Source organism: Anabrus simplex, chromosome 3, assembly GCF_040414725.1.
Source record: "Anabrus simplex isolate iqAnaSimp1 chromosome 3, ASM4041472v1, whole genome shotgun sequence".
In the NCBI taxonomy this organism is placed as follows: Eukaryota; Metazoa; Arthropoda; class Insecta; order Orthoptera; family Tettigoniidae; genus Anabrus; species Anabrus simplex.
The window spans coordinates 319,198,849-319,208,571 of record NC_090267.1 but is presented as its reverse complement, the minus strand read 5'-3'; the positions used below and the strand labels follow the sequence as shown (position 1 = coordinate 319,208,571).

At 39.7% G+C, this 9,723-nt stretch overlaps 1 non-coding gene across 1 annotated transcript; it reads left to right on the top strand.

The window, feature by feature from the left end:
* The first annotated feature begins 2,839 nt into the window (after positions 1–2,839).
* Positions 2,840–2,958, top strand: LOC136867551 (5S ribosomal RNA). Its single transcript, XR_010859739.2, has one exon. It is a non-coding gene; the product is annotated as a 5S ribosomal RNA (ribosomal RNA).
* Positions 2,959–9,723: the final 6,765 nt, after the last annotated feature.

The window sequence follows — 9,723 nt, the reverse complement described above, 5'->3', positions numbered from 1 at the left end:
CGATACACATCGTCTATGTCCACCTCACTAAATTTAATCTTCATTTTATTTTGCACCACATCCACCACCTTATACACTATATCCACTTTCTTTTCTCTTGCATCTTCTTGAACTCTATACACCGCGGGGCCGGACTAGCTATTAGTAAGCATCCTTTTTCACCTTTCTTCAATGTCAGCACTTTTTCCACTAGTTTAATACTTTTTTGCTCGTTTGCCGCATTTTATTCCTAAATAAATTAAACAAGAAAAGCCGAACATTTCGTGTGTAAAGCTTGGTTCGATGTAGTTCCTCAATTCGCCACTAGGATCGTAGACTCCCTATATGCCTTCTGCTCTAATCGGGAGCTTAAGTACGAACCTGGTGATTGTCGAATTATTAGCTTGCCACCCTTCATCAGCTGCTTATTTGCCAGCCTTGTTATTATCACTTAGGTGACGGTTCAGAATACGCTTTGAGTGTGTGTGTTGTCTGCCATTCTCCTCTTAGCAAATGGCTTAATATTACGCTATTTGCTACTGCTGTAGTACCAGTATCAAGTATGATGAAACAGAAAATGAACGCCGAGAAAATACGTGATAGTAGGCCTACTAAACAGTTTAGTGCAGATGGTATTCACAGTTCGGGTCAGCTCTGGGGTGCAATGTTTGTGAAATATCAATAATAATTGATACAATAACACCAACGTAATCATGTCATTCAGAATGCAGCTAGGGCAAAAAATGTGAACATTAATGAAAATATGTGAAATTTCTTAAACTGGCTGTTGTGGTGGATGTGAAGAAAGCACTGGATGGTATTGCAAAGTAGATAGTAGAACAGAGCTTATCTAAAAACCCTGATATTGAGGTTGTTGCAACAAACAGGTATTTAATGTCGACTGCAAATGAAATATGCACCACCATTTGTATCTGTTGACGTTGAACATTCCTTTTCTATGTATTTACTTCGTGACCGGAGATGCAACCTCACCGAAAATTATCTTGAAATGTAATCTCTTTTGACAGCTTTCTGGACATGTGATTTTAATAACATTGTGTTCTGGAACTTGTTTTAGGCAAATTTTTTATACATGATGACATTAGTGAATTTTGTGTCGTCCTATATGATGTAAAATTGTTTTTGGTGATGTTTATATGATTATTTAAATTTAAAATGTGCACTTTTTTCACCCTATTCGACTAAATTAAAGCACATTTTTGCACCCTTTTAACCAAAATTGTGCACTAAAAATTCTTAGCTCTATTACGTAGTTAAAACAGATACGGCTGTTACAATGAACTACTTTTCTTGCTCGACTTTCATCTCATGAGTTGTTCTCGTACTGTAGGCCTCACTTGAAGAGCTAACTTTTCATGTAGTGAAATTACTTAAAGTTTAATTACAGACTAGATTACAAATTTACTTATCAATTTAATTTGCATGAAACACACACTGCAGTTTACTGACGTTGCTGCGTAAACTTCTAGAATAAATCCGTGCCCTCTGCATGTTCCCAATTACGAACAGGCAGAAAGACTGAACAAGCTCTATATGTGACTGGAATATTAACTTGGAAATTGTCACGCGATTTTCAAATATATCGCTGAGCAGCCGTAATCGATAATGTGTTCCAGGTAGTGGCAGAGACTGAACTCAAGTCTGAGCACGTACTATTGAAACCTCCATCCCATAGCGGGAAGCTGCTAGTGTGGTGAGCACCTAGCAATGACGGCATGTCCAGTCCAACAAGAGAGGCTAAAATAGAACAACGAACATGACATTCACAGCCCGGACATTGTTATGTCTAGCCCTGTCTCACATTGTGCAGCGTTGTTGAGGAAAGGTACTCATAGAATGCAAAATGAAAATTCGATTCAAAGAGAGGGGAAAATGAAACAAGAGAAGAACGTGATGTCGAACATACATACATACATACATACATACATACATACTGTATTGTACGCGGTTATGCCTTTCAGCGTTCAGTCCGAATGCCTTTGTGTATCAGCTTGAAAGCCTTCACTATCCTCTCCTTGCAACTAGCTCTGGCCTCGTTTAGTTCTTCTCCTTCCTTGAACACATTTGGTGCTTTTGTTTAAAGGGGTCATCGGACCCAAACTGAACATATTTAGGAAAATACTCGGTAAACAAGTAATAGGGAATCTGACCACCTGGGCGACAGTCCTAAATGCAAATCAGTGGCGATTGATTTGATTTAAATAATTAAGAATTGAGTCTAACCATCGTCAAATTGATCTTCCTCTACCGAGTCTGCTATTCTCCTAGGCAACCTACTGTCCTCCATTTGCCTGACATGACCACACCACTGAAGCCGGTTTATGCCTACATCCATGGATATCATTCCTAAGTTAGCCTTTGACACCTCATTCCAAGTACCTACTTTCCTGCCAGAGTTTGTATCAGCATTCATTTTTGCTACTATCATGTCTAATACACCTAACTTGTGAGTAAAATAGCCTGAGTCCACCAAGCGTTCACTCTCATACAACAAAGTCGGTCTGAAGAAAGACCTATGACAATATAATTTTGTCCGGAAATTTCTTTTTTTTTTTTTTTTTTTTTTGCTATTTGCTTTACGTCGCACCGACACAGATATGTCTTATGGCGACGATGGGATGGGAAAGGCCTAGGAAGTGGAAGGAAGCGGCCGTGGCCTTAATTAAGGTACAGCCCCGGCATTTGCCTGGTGTGAAAATGGGAAACCACGGAAAACCATCTTCAGGGCTGCCGACAGTGGGGCTCGAACCCACGATCTCCCGATTACTGGATACTGGCCGCACTTAAGCGACTGCAGCTATCGAGCTCGGTAATTTCTTTTTTACAGGATGCGACTGATGCCAACGGCCATACCATGTTGAATACACCAGATCTCGTCCGATCCCCTCAGTTAAGCAACATGGGGCGTGGTCAGTACTTGGATGGGTGACCGCTTGGGAACACCACGTGCCGTTGACTCAATTCCCTTTTCCCGGTCTAGAAAGCCAAGAATAACGGCAAAGAACCACACGACACCTGGTAATCTGCATGCCTTCGGGCTGAGCAGCGGTCGCTTGGTAGAATAAGGCCCTTCAGGGCTGTAGTGCCATGGGGTGAGTTACTGATGGAAACTGTGACCTCACTATATTGGCTTTACTACACCTTACTGTAATTCAGTTTCACTTAGTACACTACCACCCTGAAAAATTAATTTGCGGTGGGTTGAGTGGCTCAGACGGTTGAGGCGCTGGCCCTCTGACCCGAACTTAGCAGGTTCAATCCTAACTCAGTCCGGTGGTATTTGAAATTATCCAAATACGTCAGCCTCATGTCACAGACTTACTGGCACATGGAAGAACTCCTGTGGGACCTGATTCCGGCACCAGAGCGTCCCCGAAAGCAGTCAGAAGTAGTTAGTGGGACGTAATACTAATACTTTTATTATTATTATTATTATTATTATTATTATTATTATTATTATTATTATTATTATTATTATTATTATTATATTCGTTTCCGGTCATTTGAGACCACGTTAATCAACAATCACACATTACTGGAAGCCTTCTTTGCAGTTCAAAATCCTTGCGTTCTTTCTCTTGCAGCCTGTCTTCTTTCGTCTGTCCATCTCCTATTCGTTTTCTGTTTGTCATGGAAGCCTCTGAAGCTGCCGAACACTAATCTATACTTTGTTCGGTTTAGGATGTCTTCCCAATTTTATCCACTCTACTCAAGGAACTTTCTTACATCCCTTAACCATTTGTCTGAAACTTTAGGTCCACTGACAAGTGTTTTAAAAAATATGTTCCCTCTTCTCGTCCATTCTAAATGTATGTCCATACAATTTGAATCTTCTTTTCTTCATTGACTCAATCACTATTTCACTTTCTTGGTATATTTCTCACCTTCTTCGTAACCTATACGGGCCAACCATTATTTTTGATTCGTTACGCCCAACTACGGATCGCGTTTGAACTTATAAACACGTGTTTTCTTTCTCTTCCCACTATCTCTTCATCCTATCGCTGTGTTCCTTTTTACCTTGTTCAGTCCTTCCTATATTTAGTCGGGTGGGTTTTACAAAACATTTGTGTTTGTAAATTAAAATTCTGAATTTTATTCCATCTTGGATAGTTTCTTGATTAATGTCAATTTCATTTAAGTCTTCCCTGATATCTTTCGGCAAATTATTGAGATTTTTCATTGATACGGCTAAGTTCAAAATATTCTTTGTGTGCCTGTCATTGTCCATTCTATATAAGTGATCATAAAATTGTAATCGTCGTTTCCTGATTGTATCTGTGATTTTTTTCTGGTAGATTTCACGTGATTTCTTTTTTTCATCCAAATTCCATTTTCCCACTTTGGTCCTAAGATTTTCCTGAGGATTTGTCTTTCTTGTTTTTCGATCATATTTATTCGAGATTTGCCACCAATTATAATAGTTTCAGGTGCATAGATCGCTTCTGTTTTAACTACTGTGTTATAATGTCGTAATTTTGCCCATTTTTGAAATAGTTCTTTTATCGTTCTTTATTCTTGAAGCAACCTCTAGGGCTCAAAACCTACGTTGTAATTTTGAGATCGACTACGGTTCATCTCACCATAACCTTCAACCATCCATTATTATTATTATTATTATTATTATTGATTTACAATGAAATCAAACTTTTCGGTCCCAATTTTTTTTGCTAGGTCTTATGGCGACGATGGGATAGGAAAGGCCTAGGAGTTGGAAGGAAGCGGCCGTGGCCTTAATTAAGGTACAGCCCCAGCATTTGCCTGGTGTGAAAATGGGAAACCGCGGAAAGGTCACAATTTTGAATCTCTAAATTATCTCATACTCATCTGTTCAATCAAACACTGAACTATATTACCATTTAAGAAACAGAAAGGAACAAACAAGTGAGAAATCAAGTATTGTATAGAAAGAAAAAAAAAACATGAAAAGGAACACATAATAGGAGAGATCGGCAACAGAAGTGAAAGCAGAAGAGAAGGAGACGAGGACAAACATGAAAACATAAAAGGTCAAGGACAACAACTGACGAGCTTGTTTCTACTTCCTATCTTCATCAGGAGGGCGGGCGTCAGTATTCACTGAGAGGCCATCTCGACAGATCTTTAGTCGTCTTGATATAAGAAGTGTAGAATACGAAGAATGTCAGATAAAGACACATGAAAATGAAATGAAATGGCGTAAGGCTATTGGTGCCGGGAGTGTCCGAGGACAAGTTCGGTTTGCCAGATGCAGGTCTTTCGAATTGATGCTCGTAGGTGACCCGCGCGACGTGATGAGGATGAAATGATGAAATGATGATAAAGACGACACATACACCCGGACCCCGTGCGAGCGGAATTAACCAATTATGGTTAAAACTCCAGACCCTGCCGGGAATCGAACCCGGGTCCGCTGTGACCAAAGGCCAGCACGCTAACTATTGTTAACTTCTGTAAAGACAGATAAAGAAAATGCTTAAGAAAATACTGGGAAGACAAGTGATAGGAAATCTGCCAGCTAGGCGACAGCCCTAAATACAGATCAGTGGTGATTGGTTTGAATTAAATAATTAAAAACTGAGTCTAACCATCGTCACCTTGGTCTCCTCCCACTTCTTTCTACCCTCTGTGACCGAGAGTATACTATTCTCCTATGCTGTAAAAGAGGAATGTGGCAAAGAAAAGATGAATACAAGTGATGAAAGAGTTGGAATGTAGGACAAACACAGAAGAAGAAACGGCTCCCAAAGCGTCAATATAAGTAATGGAAAAGAACAAAGACGGTATAATACGAAGATCTGTTCTCATATATTTCCTTGTCTCATCTTTCAATTGTCCTCGCTTTGCTCATACCTGTGACTATTATGTGTTCTTTTTAATGTTCTTTTCTATACTGAATATTTTGAAAAGAAGGTTCCAATACTCAGGGAGGATGCTGTATGCATTCAATCAAGAAATAAAACTAGAAACATGTGTCTTGTAATGGATATCTTCTGAGAAATAAATATGTGTTTACCATCACTGTAGGAACAGCATATTTTCTACTGTGTGTACTTTGGTCGGAAATAAATGAGGAAAGAGATTGCAGCCGTTGCTCATTTTTCAGAAGAGATTAATTTTAGGACATACTTGTAGATTTTATTTCATGTTTTCATTTAACTGCTAAGTCAGTATACTTCAGAGATATACATATAGCCGAGCGAGTTGGCTGTGCGGTTAGGGTCGTGCAGCTGTGAGCTTGCATACAGGAGATAGTGGGTTCGAAACCCACTGTCAGCAGCCCTGAAAACGGTTTTCCATGGTTTCCCATTTTCACACCAGGCAAATGCTGGAGATGTACCTTTTAAGGCCACGGCCGCTTCCTTCCTTCCCTTTCCTTTTCCATCGCCGCCATAAGACCTATCTGAGTCTGTGCGATGTAAAGCAAATCGTAAAAGATATGCATGTTTTTCACTAAGTATCAAATTTCTGGACATCCATTGTTTAGAAATAGATAGATTTAAATTTGTAAAACCATATATTAGAAAGAGATATGCTATATATTTGCCTTTGCTGGCAGGATGTAGTGTTTACAGTGCACTATGTCTTGTGGTATGGGCTAGAACAAATTTGTTACTTTCATAGACCTGTCTCAGTCTCATCCTTGGCTTTGACAATATGAGAGTGACTGAGGTATGAGTGATGCCAGTAATGCCATTCCTTATGCAGCCAGTCCCTGTTATGAATGGTGTGAAAATATCGCTCATAGGGTGGGTTGGTGCAAGCATTTCAGTGGGCTTGGCAGACTGATATGCAGTAGAAACTTCTGGCTCAGTGAGGAAAGCAACGGGAAACTACCTCACTCCTCATTTCCCTAGTATGCCTCTTCAGTGACACCTAGGCTATCTGTGACAGCTGTTGGTGGAACTGTGGAGGATCAAACCAGCCTTCGGGCTGAATACTCAACATTCACATGCTATATATATATATTTCTTTTTTGCTAGTGGTTTTATGTCGCACCGACACAGATAGGTCTTATGGCGACGATGGGATAGGAAAGGCATAGGATTTGGAAGGAATAGGCCGTGGCCTTAATTAAGGTACAGCCCCAGCATTTGCCTGGTGTGAAAATGGGAAACAACGGAAAACCATCTTCAGGGCTGCCGACAGTGGGATTCGAACCCACTATCTCCCGAATGCAAGCTCATAGCCGCGCGCTCCTAACCGCACAGCCAACTCGCCCGGTCTATATAATTTAACCCTAGGCCTACCCATAATTTAAATTCCGAAGAATAATATACATTTACACAAATGTTACTTCTTTCAGTGGTATTAAAGGAAAGGTAACTTTAAATGCATCCGCAAAGTGTCGATCATAGGATTACATTTTATGCAACTCTTCAAACAGGAACGTCGTGTATTCTTGAAATGCATAAAATAAATTTACGAGTTATTTATGATGAGATTGGTGACTCCGTTTACTAGTGCCTGAGTCATCAGCTTTTATTTCCTATCCGAACTTCATTGGTCAATTATTCTTCTCTTCTGAACCGGCTGGTGTCAGGTATGGTAGGCTACTTTTCAAGGTTCTTCCCTTTCGTTCTCAAAAGGTCAGACCTCTCTTTCTTTATGCCAATTTTCAGAGTCATGGAGATGATGTTATCTTGTATAAGAGCTGATGGTTGAGAAAATGGCCCACCGAGGCTACTTGCGGGCTAGAATACTTGCAACATAAGGCAATGAATACCGCAAGAGTACACCCTATATAAATTGGCAACAGCGGTTGTTACTTTGTTCGGTTCATAATTTTAATATCGATCCCCTAGTTAGTAAAGCGACACCTTAGCGTACTGTACACTATGCTATTTACGTGAAACGTACACTTCAGTTAATTATTTGTTAATATGCTTTCCTTACGAGAGGCATTTTCGTCGATTGAACTTTTGCATTTTACTTTAATTTTCCTTTTATGGACTAGGTAATATAGCCCCGATTATTGAACATTTTAGTAACATTCATATAAACGCACAAATCGCCTATCTTTACCAAGATTGCCAACCTTACGTAACCCCATTATCTTACACAATCCCTCCTAAGCCCACGACATTAATGGGATTGGAATAAGTTCAAGGAAAACTGAACTCAAAATACAGTTTGACTTTTAGTCTGTACCCGCATATATATATATACAACAAACGATAAGGAAAAGAGGTACTTTACGTACACATGTACTTTATTTTACTGTATAGAATCATGGAGGAAAATGTTTTCAATTTTACGGGGAGTCGTAAAAAAATCGAATTTTCAATTTTAACCTTAAAAATACCCCCGATTCTTCCTCTTTTTCAAATCCCGTCATCAGTTTTTCCCTAACGCCACTTTTAAAGATCTAAATGCCGGTTTTAAAGTGTAGCGATTAGGCATATATAGAGCGAGCCCTCACCCATTTCCCCCGTCGTATCGACCTGAAGTACAAATAGGAAATGTTGAGGTAAGCCTTAAAGCTTCGTTAAAAATTAATTTTAAACTTTATCAGTGCATGGGTAGCCTGCCATTCGTTTTGAATGATGTGAACTATTTTTAATTAGTGCATTAACGAGATATTTTCTATGCTGTTGAAGCTCACTAGTGTTCAATACATTATGTGCCGTTTCATCATTTTCAAATGATATTATCTTTTACAAAAATAATGTCAGTAATTTCACTTTTATGAAATGGCATCTGTACTGCTCATAAAAACGCTGCGGTACGAGCGACAATATACTGTACTCTCAGAAGGAGTGTGCTAACACTTTCCAGAACATCACGCGTCGCCACTGCTATCAACGACGTCAACAAGCAACATTTACAAGATTTATTCGGTGTTCTACAAATTTACACGTCTATCAACACGATATGTAATAAAGATGGAGCTATCAACTAACTTTGAGTCAACTGAAGTACTCTCGAATATCTTGGAGCGGACGATTGTAGCACCGACCATCCTTCTCAGGAATATGAATGCTCCTTTCCTCTGCAAAGGAATACGATTCTCAAAAAACTGATGCCGAATATTATTCGAGTCACCGTCAAGAGTAGACATGACGCGGCGAAGTAGTATTCATTCCTCGGATTCAAATCATCCCTTCTAGGGGCCGATGACCTTAGATGTTAGGCCCCTTAAAACAACAAGCATCATCATCATCATCGTCAATCATCCCTTCGGATATACCGTTTTAATTTTGACGTATCCACTTCCCTGTTTGTTTGAGTTTTGGTATGTGCATCAAAAAGGAACAACGACAATAGCTTAAATTTGTAGGACTCCATCTTAGGAAACGGTGCTTCTATTGTCAACTGTACAAAAATAAAATAATTTATTTCATGAATTTCTAGAACAATCCACGCCTCACCACCACTGCTTGTATACGTCACAGTACCACTGTTCTGTGATTGGTTCCTTCGTGTGGAATCATCCCGTCACGTTGGAACTACACATGATGGTCTAGAACAATTTCGAAGCTCCCTTTGTGTTCATCCCCAGATGTACGTGGCACTAATATCGTACATTCCACTATTTACTTGACCTTGGGCCATAAGAACTGTACAAAAATAAAATAATTTCATGCATGTTATGTAAAAACGACTTGTGTTAATAAATATTCTTACTTTCCATTTTCCCGGTCAAGGAAGCCAAGAAACACGGCCGAGAGGAACCGTCATGCTGACCACACGACACCTCATAATCTGCAGGCATTCAGGCTGAGCGGCAGTTGCTTGGTAGGG